Source organism: Pleurodeles waltl, chromosome 7 (genome assembly GCF_031143425.1).
Source record: "Pleurodeles waltl isolate 20211129_DDA chromosome 7, aPleWal1.hap1.20221129, whole genome shotgun sequence".
NCBI lineage: Eukaryota > Metazoa > Chordata > Amphibia > Caudata > Salamandridae > Pleurodeles > Pleurodeles waltl.
In genome coordinates this window covers 1,310,486,961-1,310,506,285 of record NC_090446.1, presented here as the reverse complement: position 1 = coordinate 1,310,506,285, position 19,325 = coordinate 1,310,486,961, and positions in this window count along the sequence as shown.

Below are 19,325 nucleotides of genomic sequence, written 5' to 3'. Positions count from 1 at the left end.
TTCGCTCCTTTCAAACCCCCCATCCTGAGTTCCATATGCATAAATCTCAATTCTTTTGATACCTGCAGCTCAGACTCACTCTTTCTGACTATCACAGCCACTTTGGCGATGTCCCGCAATTCAGCTCACTTAAGGTTTGAGAACTTACGGAAAGGGGGTATCTAGCAAATCTACAAAACCCTGGTTGCACACTCCCCTGACCAGATGGGTACCTTGAAAGCATGGTGTGCAGAATGGGTGGCCATATGGATGAGACAGACTGGTGGGACACCATTATGGCGCCCGGCGTGCTAGCGAGCTCCACACAGCTCAGGCTCATTCAGTTCAAATATCTCCACCAAGCATACCTTACACCTTACCACCTTTGGAAGGCCTAGGTTTCTTCTTCACTTACATGCCTTCGATGCCGAGAGCCTACAGGGGATTTCTTCCAGATGGTTTGGCACTGCCCTGTTATACAGCAGTACTGGTCATGCATGCTCTCCATATTCCACAAAGTGGTTGGATCACATATCATGATAAACCCTAGGCTTGCTATTTTGAGTATTCTTGAGAACATGGGAGGTCCCCGTGGTGATAGGACATTGCTTGGGATAGTACTTTGCTAGCTAACAGGGAAACACTGGAACTCCTCTAATGCTTTTTTCATTGTGACCTGGAAGAAAAGTATGGACTTGTGCATAAAACTGGAAGATACTATGTATACTGTACACTGGTATCCTCTTTAGCATAACAAGGTCTGAAGCAAACAGTGGGCTTCCTAAAGCCTAGAAGGGCATGGCTGATGTAGGTGGTGGAAGACTCTGTGCATTTTACACCTGTGAGACTGATGGGGGACGTAGGTTTCAATGTGAAAGGTTGTATAAATGTGCTTCTTCTGTTAGAGCAACATGTTCTTATAAACTGGCTGTTTCTCTTCACCTGCCGGTTTGTAGTGCTTTTGCCAGGCTCTGTTTTGTCTGCATACTTCCTTTTCACCTTAAGGACAGCTTGCAGAGGTACTTTTAATATAGCACTACCTGTCTCCATGGCTACTTCAGAGCGCTGATCGGTTAATTAGCCATATATTTCACTCCCAATATCAATGCTATTTCAGGTGACCTGGTATTGCAAGTCTTCTGTGTCTATTTTTAAACGTTGAAGTTCGGGAATTCTAGTGATTAATCCAGTAACCTTAGTCAGCATGCTTGGCGAAAATGTATGTATTCTGGTTGTGTACTCAGTCCTGATTTATATGAGACATAGGTTGGCATTTAAAACATAACGTGATCATAAATGTATGAACCAGGCTTTGAAACTACACCGACAATCACTTAATTTCGAGGGATATTTGGTCACATGGTTGATTGTTATGCTAATTGGCAACTTGGTTGATTGTTGTTCACACTTAACCCCTTGAGGGTTAAGGTTATTGTGTAACCAAGGAGGCAGTGCTCAACACCTGATGGCTTAGCTTAACAACCTAATGGTTTCCGGGAGATGTAGTCTGGGATGGTTTCAGTCAGTACATCAAAAAATAATGCTTTTGTAAAGAAAACCCCATATATGCAGCATTGTGTCCTTAGTTGCATGGAGTTGTCTGGTAAACGTTTTGTGTGTGCATTGTTGGCATGTTGAGAGAACTTATCCTTTATTCTGAAGGCAAGGTATCTTGAGACATCAACCTCAAGGTCATGTAGCATTAGTACTGAGTGGTTGTTGGAAGAATCGTGGCCTGAAAATGAGCTACAATTTGCAGGCGACAGTGGGTACGATACAGACAAGGTGGGATCACAGTGGAAGCTTCTGTGAGCGACATGTCTCTCATCTATCTCACACCGTTTCTTATTTTCTTTGGATAAAAAGTTAGCTTTATCATGCTCCCTTCTAGGCCTTAATTAATTTAAGGTCCAATCCAGTCTACCAACAAACTATTCTTCTGAAAGGCCAAGCAAAAAGCACCACAGGATTTAATCAACCATATTTGACTGCACCCCCAAATGCTTTGGACCCTGCCCCCTTCTTCAGAACAGCTTTCGAGCCCATTTTTTGGAACATTCTCCATACTAAGGCTTGATGTCTGCTCGAATTCTCATTACACCTAGAGACAGAGCATCCAAAGAATTTTCTCTTTCTTTTTCTATGCACTGGCTTTGACTTAAAGATGAATAAATTAAAAATAAAAACAAAAACTGGAAGGAGGCAGTAATTATAAGAGCTATGTGACAGCACTAGACGTCTGTTAGGGGTGAGTCTTCTGGGAGCCTGGACCAGCTGCATAAATGGAGTGTGTCCTTGGCACGCTTCAGTGAGAAGTAAGGAGCCCGTAAGGGGCTACAAGAGTCCTGATGTTGGTGCGGACGCATGGATTCAATATTACTGATTGAATTAAGTGGATTTTATAGTGCTACGAATCATCAGATATACGTGTTTTTGCTATACTGTTTTATATAGCATCAAGAAGCTGTTTGGTGAGAAATACTGTACAGCATGGCTAAAACTCATTGGCAAAACCAATAGGTCCTAAGGGTGGGACCTGTTGGCTTTGCCAATGCTTGTGTAATGTGAGATACTATTTAACTCTATTTCCTTTTAGGTCGGAATACTCTGAAAGTGCACCTTCAAAAAGGTGGGCGCACACCAGATTAAATCCGGCAGATACCGAGGCAGACGTTCTCAAGCGATGCAGTGCAACCACACTGTTTAAAACCCAGTCGGACCTCTTCTTTCTCTATATGGAAAACATTTTTCATCCTTTTTTGAGTCAACTTTTTGGTAACAATAATAAGTTTACATTAACGTCTTAACCAAATATTTTTGTTTTTTTTCTGAATTGTTACCCACAATTGCTCAGAATTTCTATGCATGTTTCTGATTGGAGATTTTTAGCCTCTGGTTCTAAATAGCTGCCCTTTTTGGTAATGTGAGAGCTGAGATTTTATTGTAACTATTTTGTCTTTACATAATTATACTCACATACTAATGTATGAGTTGATTTAATTACAAATTGATGTTTACGAAAATTGTGACCTACTTAATAGCCGCCAACTAGAAAAAGGCATGCATTTGTTTTCTCATGCTAAGTTAACATTGTGATGAAAATATTCTGTCTCTTTAAGAGCGTGTTCTTTGCTAAAATAAATGCTGAAATAAAATGAGTATTTCGTGGCCTCTGCTAAGCAGAAGCAGATGCAAGGTCACTGTGCAATGTTATCTATATTAAATGTTTCTAGTGTGTTCTGTTTTCTTACTGCATTTCCGCAGCCTAATAGACTTCATTCATTGTATTCGCATATTTGCTTGTAGTTATGTTTCTATCTTATGTTTTTCCCTTGAGGAAAATGGTGAAACGAGAAAATGTTTCCATATTTTGTAATCACTATCCTGTGACAGCGTATTCGGAAGATGCCAAACAATGGGTCCACAGAAGCAACGGGAGAAGAGGATGTACAAGTGTATTAGTTTGAGTTTCGTCAATGGAATAACAGCAAATAGAAGAGGTTATAGCTAATGTTTTATATAATTTTGATATCTGTTAATGTTCTGATTGGACATAATTTTCTCAAATTTTGTTATAACCAATCATTAGAATTTAACAAGTTTAATTTAATGTTCAATCACCATTGGTTCAAGGTCATTCTTTTGGGTCTCTTTTGATCCATTCTTCATTGGTATTCTCTTGTATCCTGAGTTCCAGAGATCTTGCTTCTTATGATCTGTCACTTTGACATTTCATGCTTTGCCAGTTAGTCTACTTACATACTGGTGTTTTATTATTTTCTGACTTCACTATGTCTGTTCATTACTGAAGAAATGCCTTGATGGTTTAGTAATCTTGTAGTCCAAACTCTAAACCATATCCCTCACCTTGTTCCTGTTCTGATGCTGATATCTGATGTTGCTGTCCCCCTGATGAAGTAGACATTGTTGCTTAATACCTTAGAGATTGTGTAAATGTATGAACTGTGTTTTGATTTTGTCTTTTGTTTTTCGGGTACCAACAGCTAATATTATAATACTGCTGTTATTTTGTGATAGCGCCTTAGCTAGATGTTTTCTAAATGCATGTTACTAAATTCTTTTACATGAAGTCCAATATGTTGATACTAATTAGTGGTTAGTGAGGTGTTATTCTCATACACATGAATGGTCATTGATTTCCTCTTGTTTTGTTATTTCAATGTATTCAATTTCTTTTGCTCAGATTCTATTGCTATGGTTTTGTGTATTAGCCATTGAAGTATTACGTTTATTTACATTAATTAAGCTTAGATTCATACGCCGACAAAATCAGCCTTTATTGTTTCTTTACATGTATCATTTGAGTTTGAGAATTATTTTTGTGACCTTAGCATTGTTAATATAGGGCAATAAACCTTTAACTTCTTAACAAACTGGTGTGGATACTGACGTTCAAATTAATTATTAAATGCTTAATTTGATGTTTATGGCGTATTTCCTATGAAGTTTTCTTTAAAGCAGATTCATTTCGGTTCATCGACCCAGAGTATGAAATCCACTATCTAGTCTGCTATGATTAAATATAGCCAAGATTTCTGCTTTAACAGTAATACCTCTGTGTTGAATATATTCTTCTGTATCTTTAATGGCCATTGCACGCAATTGTGTTAATTGTCCCTATGGTATTTTTTTTAAGATGAGATCCAGCTGGAAGCTAATCACCTGACCTTTTGTGCAATTGTAAGTTTCAGAAAAATTACTTTTCTTCTTAGTAAGTTTTGCAAAGTAACATAATTTGTTTTGAGTTTTTCATTGTTTCATTTTTGTAGATGCTTCTCAGTATGTTAGTCCTGACGATCAACCAAAAAGACTGAAGATGATGATCTGTAGATGTATACTGCTCAGTGGGAGGGCAAGGCTGAAAATCCAAAGAGTACCTGCTAACTTAGAATTTTTCCACCAATATTTTGGTTGCACTTTAATGAACTGTTGCTCTTACCAAGTGCTTAATTTGTAAACAATAAAATAAAAATTAAGTGCCAGTGCTACTGTCAGGATGCGACATCAGTTTGCACCAACCAATTGCCCATACCAGCGCTGCCAATGACCCTCTCAACACAACTACTAACCATCACACTACTGTAAGTGTGACAACTCAGACTATTCCAGGCAATTCCAGGCCCCTAAAACTATAAGAATGGTTTGGGCAGCAAGTATTAGTCATTATCAATGTATATTGGATTAATAGGCAACTATTGTTGTGCTCATCTCTAAAATAAACAAACAGTGCTACCATGTGGCAGATTGTCAGAAATTATGGTGCTGAGCACTAGAAACATCGGACTCAAATTAAGCACTGCTCGTATCACTTACATGTATTATCATCAATGTGTTTGTTTTCAACTGTCGAGGCGGGGCCACTCACCTGAAAAGCAGGATGTCTGCAGGGGCGATGGTATGCCCCGACCTCCTGGAACACCTCTCGGCACTTCCTGGTGGACACAGAAACCTCAACAGGTGTCCCAAAAGGAAAGGGGGAGTGGAAGAGAAAGAGACAAAACACTGCCACGTCTTGCCGGTCCAGCCAGGCACCCTGTATCTTCGGGGGGCAGGTCATTGTTGACAGAGTGATAGTAGAGTTAGTGCTCTCAACTTCCTTGAAACTGAATGTCTCTTTCTGATATGGGTATGGGAGCGGTAGAAGAACACTGGGATGCTCCAGCACTTTTCTTGGATAATAATAACTGTTGGCACAATTACTAGCACTGCATTACAAAAAAAAACAAACTGAGAACCATAACAATAAGTACTGTGACACTAGGGCTGGCTTCACAGAGATTCACTGTTGCACACTGCAATTGGAACTGTGGTAACACTTATCATGCACAAGAAAGACAAACAAGGGCATTAATTATATCACATATAACTTTCCTGCATGTATAGGGTTAAACTAAAAGGAACAAAAACAATCCAAGAAATACAAATGTTCACTCTGGGTTCAAACAGTTAGGGTGGCACAGTTTGGTTTGGTTTCTTTGTGCGTGTGAAAAACCCTTCAAAAAGCAAATTCCTCAAACCTGAAACACAGGCATGAATGACACAATTTAAATCCAAGAGTTATGCTATTAGAGAAAGAAAAGTCACGTAAATGCTCTTTTAAAATTGCACTGGCACTTTTTGTAGTACTTGAGCTCAAGCAGATTTCCTGAAGCACATTTAGGCAAGTAACACAATAATAATGTAGAATGTTCAGAAATGCATTTGTCTCTTTAAGATAAGCACTCTGCCAAAATACGAGGTCTGATATACACCAGCTATTCTAGGAAAGCACGGCGCTCAAAGAACATACTCCCTGGAGAATACTAGTCACTTGGCTGCAGTCATTTCCGGAGTGCTGGAGGAACGCCTGGTGCCAGCTGGTACAGGAATGAAGAAAAGAATTGCCTCAAAAGTCCTGAATACGGGGATGACAGCAGGGGCTGGACTGCCAAGTTAGGTGGTGAGATCAGGAAGCAAAACAAAGTCAAGCAGGGAGGCATGCTTCACTCTGCTATTTGTAGCCAATCAGGAAAGCAGTTGAGTTTCCACATGTGGATCAGTCACCACACCCAATCAGAAGCACATGTCTACACTTGCTCACATTAGCAAACAAGCATTGATAAAACCAATTGTGTAACACAGCACATTATGTTTACTTAGAAACATGAAGGTTTAACCAAGAACAGAGATATAATTTAACCCTAATCCCTGGGGATGCTGACAGATAATGCAGGAGGCATCTTGGGGATTCCTGTCAGTCCTCCCCACCAAGGACCCTCTCAAAGGGCGGGGCTTGGAAGGGTGCAGGAGATGGAATCTTTTAGTAAGACATGGAGCATGAACTGTGGACGCGGGTTCCCAGGAATTGTCCATAGCCTTTCCAACTCAATAAATAGTGTAGAACACCGTGGACGCACCTGGAGTCATGAATTTTAGCCACTTCGAATTCCTATTGCCCGTGTACTTTCACCGGGGGAGGTGGTGGGGCATCGCGGGTATCGGGAATAGGGATGGAGTAACGAAACATGAAACACGGGATGTACCTTGAAATCATCTGGCAATGTCAGTTCTACTACCACAGGATTGATGATTTTGGCAATAGGAAAGGGGCCTAGAAATTGGGGTTTTAATTTTCTGGATCCTGTAAGATGGAGATTTTTTGATGAGAGCCACACCTGATCTCTTATCTGATAAGAGGGAGCAGGTTTCCTTCTTTTGTCTGCTTGTTTTTTTACTTGAGCTTGGTAGAGTTTTAAATGGTGTTGTACTTGTTTTTGAATCTGTAACTGTTTATGGTGTTTCTGTACTGATGGGACTCTTGTGGATGTTTGGGACCCAGTGATAGGTAGCATTCTTGGGTGCAGATTAAACAAACAGTAACATGGGCATACTCCTGTAGCCATGTGGACACTGTTGTTCTATACAAATTCAACAAGAGGTAAAGCCTTATCCCACTCAGTAGACCATGTATCAATGTAACATCTCAGGATTTGCTCCAGCGATTGGTTGACACTTTCCGTCTGCCCATTCATTTGTGGATGATATGCAGAGGACAATCGGACGTCCATACCGACAGGAACAGAAGCTACTCCAAAACCGTGATATAAATTGGGGGTCACGATCGGAAACAATTGTGGTGGGCAACCTATGAAGCCGTACAATGTGTTGGACAAACAAATCAGAGAGCTTGGAAGCCGTAGGGAGGCATTTTAATGGAACAAAATTAGCCATTTTAGTTAGGTAATCTACAACCACCCATATGACAGTGTGTCCATTGGAAGCTGGGAGATCAGAAATAAAATCCATATTTATGGTATGCCATGGGCCACCGGAATTGGCATGGGAAGTAACAATCCTGTGGCTGGAGTATGTGGGGTTTTAGCCTGAACACAGGTGGAACAAGTCTGGACGTAGCTTCTGACATCCTGCACAAGTGTGGGACACCAAAACCATCTTTGACAGAGATCTAACATCTTTTTCTCACCCGGGTGACCTGCAAGGACAGAATCATGTCCACAATGTAATACTCTATCCCGTAATTCTTTGGTAGGGATGTACAACTGATCAGCATGGTATAGTAAACCCTCCTTTTCATCCACATCAGTTGAATAGGGAACCTTGTGTTGGGCTACCCATATTTTCTCAAGGAACTCTTGGGAAGTTCACACAGACACGATTTTTTCTGGGGGTATAATGCTTCTGACCTGTTCTAGCACAACATCAGAGGAGAAACCCATCCTAGACAACATGTCTGCCTTTTGTTGTGTAGTACCTGGCCTATAGGTGATTACGAAGTCAAACTCGTTAAAGAATAGAAGCCAGCGTAATTGACGAGGTGTCAGGGCCTTGGTCGCTTGAAAAAACTGAAAATTACGGTGATCTGTGTAATTAGTTACGGTGTGTCTAGCTCCTTGTAGGTGGTGACGCCATTCCTGGAAGGCAAGCTTGATGGCCAGAAGCTCCCGCTCCGCCACCGTGTAATTTTGCTCTGCAGGTAGCAATTTCTTTGAGAAGTAAGCTACTGGATGGAAATGCCCAGACTCAGGATCTTGTTGGGACAAGACACCACCCACTGCCATTTGGGAAGCGTCTTCTTCCACAAAAAAATGGCTGAGCCGGGTCGGGATGATGGAGAAAGGGTGCTTTAGTGAATGTGTTTTTGAGATGTTGGAAGGCTTTCTCTGCTTCTGCATCCCAGAGGAACTTAACCCCCTTTCGTAGGAGACAATTTATGGGAGATACCACGGTAGAAAAGTGGGGTATAAATCGCCGATAAAAATTTGCGAAGCCCAAAAACTGTTGCACTTCCTTGATGGATCTTGGGGCTACCCAATCAAGGATGGCCTGTACCTTGAACCTATCCATGGAAATTCCATCGGGAGTGATCACATATCCCAGGAATTCTACAGTTGTAGCTTGAAAAACATGTTTTTCCAGCTTGGCGAAGAAATGATGCTCACGAAGCCGTTGTAAAACCGCTCTTACATGCCCTATATGTTCCTCAGGATTGTACAACGGAACACCGACTTTAAAAACAACTACTGCCTTAACAACGAGGTCGGAACACTGACCTCGTTCTTACTACTAATGATTTTACCACGAATGCCTTAGCAACGATATTTCGTTGTAAAGGCATTCCTGATAAAAGCATTAGTAATAGGCACCATTCACCCTACATCCCTCACCCCACCCCCCCAACCCCACCCCAAAACCTAAAACCCCCTAACCACCCACCCCCTCCCCAAAACCAAAAACGCCCCACCCCCCCAACCCCACCCCAAAACCTAAAACCCACTGACCCCCCACCCCCTCCCCAAAACCAAAAACACCCCACCCCCCCAACCCCACCCCAAAACCTAAAACCCCCTAACCCCCACCCCTCCCCAAAACCAAAAACGCCCCACCCCCCAACCCCACCTCAAAACCTAAAACCCCCCACCCCCTCCCCAAAACCTAAACCCACCACTTACCTTAGTCGACCCCTTCTCACCTGCGTCGTCCTCCTTCGCCAACTCCCTTCTTTGTACCTTAACCACGCATGTTCGTTGTTCAGAACATACGTAGTTAAGGCACAAAATAACGGAGTCGTGGTTAAAAAAAGCGTTGTTGCGCTTTCGTTAAACACGACTTTCGTAAAAAGAAAGTCGTAAAAAAGGATGTTTCCCGTTCCTCAGTGGAAGACGAATAGATCAAAATGTCGTCTATGTATACCACTACACAGATACCCAGAAACTCCTGCAGCACTTCATTGATGAAAAATTGAAACGCTGCAGGAGCGTTACACAACCCGAATGGCATCACTGTGTACTTTAAGATTCAAAATTTAGTTTGGAACGCCGTCTTCCACTCAGCCCCCTTCAACACTCGGATCAAGAAGTAGGCGCCCCGGAGATCGAGTTTAGTATAAATGGTTGACTGACGTACTTGATCTAAAAGTACTGGGATCAACGGAAGTGGATACCGATTTTTTATGGTCACTTTGTTCACTGCGCGATAATCTATACAGGCGCGCAGCTCGCGATTCTTCTTGGGCACGAAGGACAAAGACGATGGTACTGGTGACGTTGAATGACGAATGAAACCCTTAGCCAATAGATCATCCAGGTAGTCTCGCAGGAATCGATTCTCAGGCTCAGAAAGAGCATACACCCTACTACATGGTAAGGTTGCCCCTGGAATCAAGTCTATACGACAATCGTATGACCTATGTGGTGGCAGCTGGGTGGCCTTCTGTTCACTAAAGGCATCATGGAAGTCTTTGTACGGTGCAGGCATGGCCAGTGTGTCGTCCGGCTTGATAGCCTTACTATGTGTGGACCCACAATGCAAGGGTGTCACTAATAATGGTTTGTCTTGGTAACAGGCGTGCCAGCAATGTTTAGAGACTAATGTCACTGTCCTTGCTGCCCAGTCAATTTTGGGATTGTGTAACTGAAGCCAGGGTATCCCTCAAATGGCTCCAAATACTGGGGTATCTATGAGGTCAAACTGAATGTGTTCTGTATGGTTGTTTGCACAAAGCATGGACAAGGGTGTTGTTTGATAAACGATAAGCCCGGAGGACAATTCTGAGCCATCCATGGCTCTGACTGGTTCAGGGACGTCTTTTCTGACGGTCGTAATATTTAGGTTTTAGCCAAACCCAAGTCTAAAAAGTTTCTGGTAGCCCCAGAGTCAAGCAATATGGGAATGACCTTACAAACCTGAGGGGACAATACTAAGGTCACAATAAGAGTTAGATATCGAGGTATTGGACTGGTGGTATTAGACAGAAGATGTGAGACCATATTGAAAGAAGCGCTCAATAAAATAGTCTCAGAAGTTATCGAGCCAGTTAGTTTTCCACCTGGTCAAGAAGGGAGAATACAGGCCCTGTTACCGCTCCGATGGCTTTCTTTGGAGCAGTAGGCTTGTTAGGACATTCCCGAGCAAAATGCCCTGCCTTATCGCAGTATAAGCACAGTTTAAATTTTTTCCTACATTCTTTCTCTTCCTTAGATAGTGGGCCCTGCACACTGCCAATTTGCATGGGCTCAAGTGTATCATGAGTGGGAACGATGGACTCCTTTTTCTCAGTTTTGAGCACCACTAAGCGTGTGTCACCCCGGAATTTTTCTCCCTTACGTTCACTCAAGCGGTGATCCAATTGTACCACCAGGTCAATGAACTCGGAACACTCCGTAGGAGGTTCGACAATTTGGGCTAGAACATCCTTGAGATCGTCCCCAAGGCCACAATAGAAGAGGGAGGTCCTCTTCTCCTCGGGCCACTCAGTCTCTGCCACCAACCGATTGAAAGAGGTGATATAGGACAGTAGATCCTTGTTTCCCTGGTGCAAATTCAGCAACTCATTGTCACTGGCTTGCATGAAGAGGTGTTTGGCGAACAGTTTCCGCAAGGCTTCCTTGAACTGGTTGAAATCATACAGTATAGGGTCATTGCGCTCCACCAGCGGAATAGTCCAATTAGCTGCATTGCCTCCCAAATAAGAGATAATAAAAGCTACCTTTGCAGCATTGTTGGGGAATGCAGCTACCTGCACAAAAACTGTAGCTGGCACTGGTTAAGAAAAATGTTGAACTTGGCACTATCTGCAAAAAACCATTCAGGAGGAGCTAAGGGCACAGGGGTTGGTGTTGTGACCATTACCTGCATGGGTTGTGTGGTGGAAGTCGTTGGGCCTGAATCGGGTCTAGGAACATGATTAGACGGGTCAAACCGAGGGGCCTGTAATACTGGAGATCTTTGTTTTAGTTTGACTCCTCCCCAGGGGGTGTCTTGTGGTTTATACCGCTGTAGTTCAGTGTGCAACTCCAGGTTCTCTTGCTTTAAGGAAAGAACTTCCTTCTGTAATCCCACCAGGGCCCTAGTTAAATCTAATAAAGATGGAGCTTCCTGATCAACTGGTAAAGCCTGTGCTAAATCTTTGAAAGTACCCATTGAGGAATCCATCACCCAGGCAGCCCTGTATGTTGTGGCTTGACTTTATGTTGAGGCGGGCCACTCACCTGAAAAGCAGGATGTCTGCAGGGGCGATGGTATGCCCCCGACCTCCTGGAACACCTCTTGGCACTTCCTGGTGGACACAGAAACCCCGGCAGGTGTCCCTAAAGGAAAAGGGGAGTGGAAGAGAAAGAGACAAAACACTGCCACATCTTGCCGGTCCAGCCAGGCACCCTGTATCTTCGGGGGGCAGGTCGTTGTTGCCAGAGTGATAGTAGAGTTAGTGCACTCAACTTCCTTGAAACTGAATCTCTCTTTCTAATATGGGCATGGGAGTGGTAGAGGAACACCGGGATGCTCCAGCACTTTTCTTGGATAATAACTGTTGGCACAATTACTAACACTGCATTACCAAAAAACCCAAACTGAGCATCATAACAATAAGTACTGTAACACTAGGGCTGGCTTTGCAGAGGTTCACTGTTGCACACTACAACTAGAACTGTGGTTGCACTTATCATGCACAAGAAAAACAAACAATGGCATTAATTATATCACATATAACTTTCCTGCATGCTTAGGGTTAAACTAAAAGGAACAAAAAAAATCCAAGAAATACAAATGTCCACTCTGAGTTCAAACAGGTAAGGTGGCACAGTTTGTTTAGGTTTCACTGTGTGTGCGAAAAACCCTTCAAAAAGCAAATTCCTCAAACCTGAAACACAGGCATGAATGACACAACTTAAATCCAAGAGTTATGCTATTAGAGAAAGAAAAGTCACGTAAATGCTCTTTTAAAATTGCACTGGCACTTTTTGTAGTACTTGATCTCAAGCAGATTTCCTGAAGCACATTTAGGCAAGTAACTACAATAATAATGTCGAATGTTCAGAAATGCATTTGTCTCTTTAAGATAAGCACTCTGCCAAAATACGAGGTCTGAAATACACCAGCTGTTCTAGGAAAGCGCGGCGCTCAAAGAACAAACTCGCTGGAGAATACAAGTCACTTAGCTGCAGTCTTTTCCGGAGTGCTGGAGGAATGCCTGGTGTCAGTTGGTACAGAAACGAAGAAAAGAATTGCCTCAAAAGTCCTGAATACGAGGATGACAGCAGGGGCTGGACTGCCAAGTCAGGTGCTGAGATCAGGGAGAAAAAAAAGTCAAGCAGGGAGGCATGCTTCACTCTGCTATTTATAACCAATCAGGAAAGCCGTTGCGTTTCCACATATGGATGAGTCACCACACCCAATTAGAAGCAGATGTCTACACCTGCTCACATGAGCAAACAAGCATTGGTAAAACAAGCATTGATAAAACCAATTGTGTAACACAGCACATTATGTTTACTAAGAAACGTGAAGGTTTAACCAAGAACAGAGATATGATTTAACCCTAATCTCTGGGGATGCTGACAGATAACGCAGGAGGCACCTTGGGGATTCCTGACATCAACTTCTCTTACAATCACACAAGCACTAATGCCCTGTGTCACATTCTGCTATTTAGTTACAAGTTTGTTCCTGATATAACGGGCGGAATTATGCATGTTGTGCTGTTTGCACTGCTATTTAGTGCAGTAGCGCAAGCAGCTCTGAAAAATCACTGAGAAATGCACCATGCGGTGAGCAAGAGTGCGCAGACATTCAAGTTGATTTTGCTGCCACTCAACTAGAAGGTCTACTTGAGCAGTGGCAATTGTACTCTAGAAACAGCCCTCTGACCGCTTGCAACTACTCGCATTAGAAAATGGTGCTAAGTGATGCCAGATATCACTTGCATTCACATTTCTGGGGCCTCCCAGGAAAAAGTTCTGCCACACAGCAATTGGCAGGATTTGGCCGTAACTCTCTGTTACAAGACTGACGCAGAATTGCCAAGTTCTGCCAATTCCTAGGGTGTAAGGCAGTGGTCTCCAAACTTTTTAATGCCATGTCCCCCCTAGCTAAAAAATAAAAATCATTGGGCCCGTCAGAATTTTTCACAATTATTTTTTAAAGATGGCAATGTTTAAATATGTCTAGACCTATTTAAACATTGCAGTTAAGTACTGTTACCTTTTTAAAAATGCAATAAAATGCTTCTGCCTAAAACAAAGGCCTGTTATCTGAATAATGCTTCTTTTGGCCAGAGTCTGGGATCCCCCCTGGGATCACTTGAGGCCCCCCTAGGGGGCCCCGCCCCCCCAGTTTGAAGACCTCTGGTGTAAGGTATCATTCCACCCCTCCTACTTCAGACTCGCTGTGTGAACACCTATTCATTTATTGTATCACAAACATGCTCCTTTAAAAGATGCCTGAAGTGTGATTTGCTCCTGAGGAACCACTGCTTTTGTTATTGTATTATTTACCCAAGTATTTAGCAGCTTACACTCTTAAAGACTAGTGTCTGATATGACACCTAGTTAAGGATCTCCGATCGCAAACTGATGGAGAACTCCAGGTCTTGACTGTTCTGGTCTGCCAGAAGTAAGGTTGACCCCTTTGAGTAGCCATGATGCTGCAGACGCAGCAAACATTCAAGCAGTAAAGTGCCCTCCAGAAGGAATCCCAAAGGAGGAAAAAGCTTGAGAGCAAAAAACTTCCAACAAGGCAGTGAAATTCCAGAGGAAGAAAATAGGATAAAGAACCAGAGGGATCCATGCAGAGGGAAGCACAGGATAGTATGACATGACTTTAGGAATAATGACTTGAATTGTTGGAGAAGAATAACTAATAGAAGCAGGAGCAATGAATACTAGGGAAAGAAGCAGAAAGCATCGCAAAACAAAGAATAGGCTGGATAGACTTCTTTATATAGGCCCTAAAATAGCAAATTAGTAAGAAGCCATCTTGGTTTGGGAAAAGGTAATGGATGACAAAGCAGGGGCAGCCATCATGGAATGAGCTTTGTTTGAGCCAAAAATTCCTCCTAGGGAATTTTGGGAAGGAAAAAACCTGGGAAATGGAGGCACCAATTGCATCCCCCAGGAACAGCCCTCCTCAGGCCACATGAAGAGGCACAACTACACCGGCGGGACAGCCACTGCAAGGTGACTGTAGGCATGCAGCACAGTGACCTGCTGGTGCATTGCCCATGCTCCTTGACAGCATCCTGCAGAGTGTTCCGCATGCCTGATAAGAGCTCAGGCATCAGGATCAGGCAAAATGCAAGAGCAAGATCCCCACAACTAGAGAACTCCGTAATGTATGGCATTCTAAGAAACAATAACCAACCCCACTTCTCACTCCCACAGGCACATCTTCCATAACCAATTGACAAGAAAAAACTTTCATTACACTTTTCTGACAATTAACACTCTAATATTCTAGTGTTCTATTACAAAGAACTTAGGCTAGAATGAAGTTCAGATTTTGCAAAATACATCATGAGTGGCACTGGTACCCAGTGAAGTTGCACAGAGCCAACAAGAGTCCCTCAACTTAGTGCTGGAAGTATAAACACCAAGAATGTGACATACCTCATATTCAGTGGTCTTGCTCAAGCCTGGCACAACAGCAGTCACAAATCGGGTCTTTTCTCACTATATCCTATGGTTCCCAATTCCCAATTACAGCCTCGCTAATTATGCTACATAACATGTCGGGGATTCCAGAAGTAACATCCCTCAGTGTTTGTTTATTTGCAAATCTGTGCATTTTACAGCTTTGAGAAATTCAACAGTACTGACTTATACCATGAGGTAAATAGACATGTTTACCATGGCAGTGCATGAACGTATTACTTGTACACTTAATTGTAAAGCGGATATTTTTGGGGCCATGTGTGGTTGATTTCTCAGTGACTCACATCTATAACCTATGAGCTGAGTATGTCATATGCAGTAAATAGGCACAATAACCTAATCTGAGAACCCAACAGTATTTGTAAAAAACAAAAATGACATTGCCTTATACATTAAAACAATCAAAATATGTTACCATAAAATAATATGGATTTGTTTTTTATATATAGATTTTTAGAATTATATTAAGTTGATATATATTTTTAAAAAATCTAAGTGAATTCATTTATTTTAACATTGTAAGAAATTGGGTTACTGGTTGAAAGGAGTGAAACATTACTCAAGAAGGAACCACCATTCTTGTCAGGGTGAGGCACCTGCAAACCCCAAATTAACCTGTGCTCAAACCTCTGTTATCTTGGTATTCAGCAGTCAGGATTAGCTTAGAAACAATGGGTAAGGTATTCATGCAGCATTTCAAACAGTAATAATGTGAAAACACAACAAAGAAAAGATCCCACTTCAACTTAGAAAAGAAATATAGAGTGAATTTGAACAAATAAATAAACACCAAAATGACAAAAATCCAACCAGTTGATCCGTAAATATGCAAGTTTAAAGATTTCAGTGAAAATAATGTAAAAAAAGCACAATGCATGAACTGTGAACATCTGGTCACACTAGACCGGGACAAAGTCACAATTTCAGGCCGACTGTAATGGAGCACGGGCCCGCTACAGGGACCCAGTTAGGCCCGATGAACAAGAGTACCTTAAATACTAGTTGCGAAGAGTTGTAGAGTCCCGTGTTGAAGATGCATTACTCAGCTGAGTCAATGCGAGTTCAGAGATGTGTTGCACAGTGTAGGTCCTGAGGAGTTGTGAGACCACAAAGGAAAGTCTTACGTCATTGTCAAGGATGCCGTTGATGAGGAGGGCTTGCGAAGTGAAGTCCTGCTTCGAGGATGCATTGCACGCTTGCTGGTTCAGAGAAAGCTGCATGGCTTTCCATGTGAAGTCCTGCATTCTTGTTGAGGCTGAAGTAGAGGAGATGCTTGTGAAGTGAGGGCCTGCATTAAGGATGCATCATGCAGCGGTGGCTCCAATTGAGGCTGCGGGCTGTGATGCAAGTCCTTGTGTCAGGAAAGTCCATTCAGCAGTGGTGATGAGTTTCTTCTGCTTGGGGCTGCACCGTGCAGCAGAGGAGATGCGTTGGTTCTGCTGGGTCCACAGATGGGCTGGCAGAGCATCTTCAGTTCCACTTTCAAAGGTCCATGATTGGAGTGGCACCACTTGGCAGGGTAGGACTCACAGATGACAGAGTCCAGTTGCTGGTTTGACGGTTGGAGCCTTCTGTCGTTGAGGCTATAGTCAGGAGGCCAGACAACTAGACCTTGGAGTCACTCTGGGGTCCTAGGTGCAACAGATGCAGGTCCAGTCCTTCTCATCCAGGCAAAAGGGCAGCGGGCAGCAGGTCAGCACAGCTGGGCAACAGTCCAGTAGAGTGGCAGCCCTTTCAGCAGCAAAGAAGTCCTTCTTCCTGGCAGAGTCCAGAGGTCCAGAAATGTGCTGAAGAGTTGGGGTTTGAGGTCCAATAGTTACACTTGGTGCCCATTTTGAAGTGGAAGAAGCTTCTGGAGGTTTCCACCCCCGGAGGTGTCAGGCATCCCCATACTCTCTGTTCTGGCCCCAGCTTGTCTGGGGTAACAACAAACCAGTGTCAGGCCCCCTGTGTGAATGCTCAGGCAGAACCTTTGTAATGGGCAAGTGTTGTAGTGACAGCTCCTCCCCCTCATTAACTCAGAGTGGCCCATTCTGCCAATACCCCTTTTTCCAGCCACTCACTTAGACCCTTCCACATTTAGTACTAAGTAGTAAACCTACATGTGTGAGGATTACCCCTACTCGAAAGATAGGAGAGGGTGACATTTACACTCATAGGTTTGTGAATTGCCCTTTATGGTAAGTAATCAGTAATACTGTAGTACTACTTTATGTACTACAAAATACAGTTTGTGAATAGGGTCCTTAGTGAAATGGCCTTGTCCCTATTCAGATCTTTGGGGCATGGGCAAATTTTAAACCTGCGAAGGTGGGCAAAGTCAGGAAATGTTGACAATCACACAGGTGATAGATGCTTTGTGACTTTGCAAATCTCATGAATCTTATGAATTCCACAGGTATAATGCAAAAAGTCACACATCCCAAAGCCAATATCATAATCTCGTTGATGAAGCGCATCTATCAGAGTTGTCATCTATACCCGGTCCTTTTTCAGACTGAACCACTAGCATTTCAGCTGTAAATCTCCCTTGAGGTCAGGGGTAAAGGTGTTATCATGAAGACGCATGGGGACTATATGCAGACAATATGTCAATTTGCTGTTCACCACCAGCTGCATATTAAGAGTGAGTTATGTAGCCAAGAATCTTGCCTAGATATAGTCACAGGAAGATCCACTTCATCTCGAGCAAGTATTAGTTTTCAAGATCAGTAATTGACAAAGAAAGAGTGTTGTTTAGCCTATTCTCTGCTGTCTTGGAATGTAGCGGGTCTTCGCCCAAAACATATCGAACATGAGGGGGTCCTTTTTATTAACCAATTTGAAATTATCTTGATCCAAGAGACATGGTTATTACAGCAAGTTTTTAGACATGGTTGCACCAATTTAATTGCAGAAGCAATCCGGTCTAAAGCTGGTTGTACCTCTGGGGTTTTATTGATAAGGATAAAGAACTTGGTAAATATGTACATAAAAAAGATAGAAATAAATAGTAAAGACATCTTGGGCCTGACTTTGAGAAGAAGTAATGATTGCAAGGTAAATGTGGTAATGTATACAATTGGACAGTACACAGAAGTAAAGAATCATCTGTAGGAAGCTGGCCTGGTGTGTGGTGAGCACCTATGGTGTTATCACCTTATACCAGGTCCAGGTATCCCCTCTCAGTGAGGTGTGGGCAGTGTCTAGGAAGCCAGGCCTCTCTGGAGGTAGCTGTGGATGAGCAGCCACGACTTATCTAGGAGACATGAAAAGCTTATTCAATACCATTGTAGTCACACAGCACTTACACAAATGAAAGAACCACACAGTGTCACAAAATAAAGGTACTTCATTATGGTAACACAGTCACCAAAATACTATATAGGCAGCACCTCTACTGGAGGTAAGTAAACACACTATTATATACACATTAGGAGTCAGGAATTAGCATAGAATATAATAGAAAACATTGAAAACAATAGTAAGTACTGAATGCCCTATGAGTGGACCAAACCATATACTAAGAAAATGGAATGCAAAAGTCGGGTCCCCACCCAAGTAAGTGGAATTGGTAGAGGGGAGCTGGAGGAACTAGGGTTCCCAAAAGGTAAGTACCAGAGTGCCACCCAGTGACTAGGAGAAGAGAAGTAAGTAGTTGGTTCTTCCCAAACCCACCAAAAGGACTTCAGAAGAGGATTTTGCAAGACCCAAACAAGACTTCAAGAAACCAAAGGTGGATCCTGGTACAGGAAGACCTGTAAAGGAAGGGGTCCAAGTCCAGTTCAAGTTGGAGTGTCCGGTTGTGGCAGGAGCCACTACCCACCTGTCTGTGGATGCAGGACCTGGTCGACGCTGGACAAAGACAGTCGATGTCCCACACTAGAAGAAGGGTTGCAGTCAGTCAGTGGTGTGCAAAAA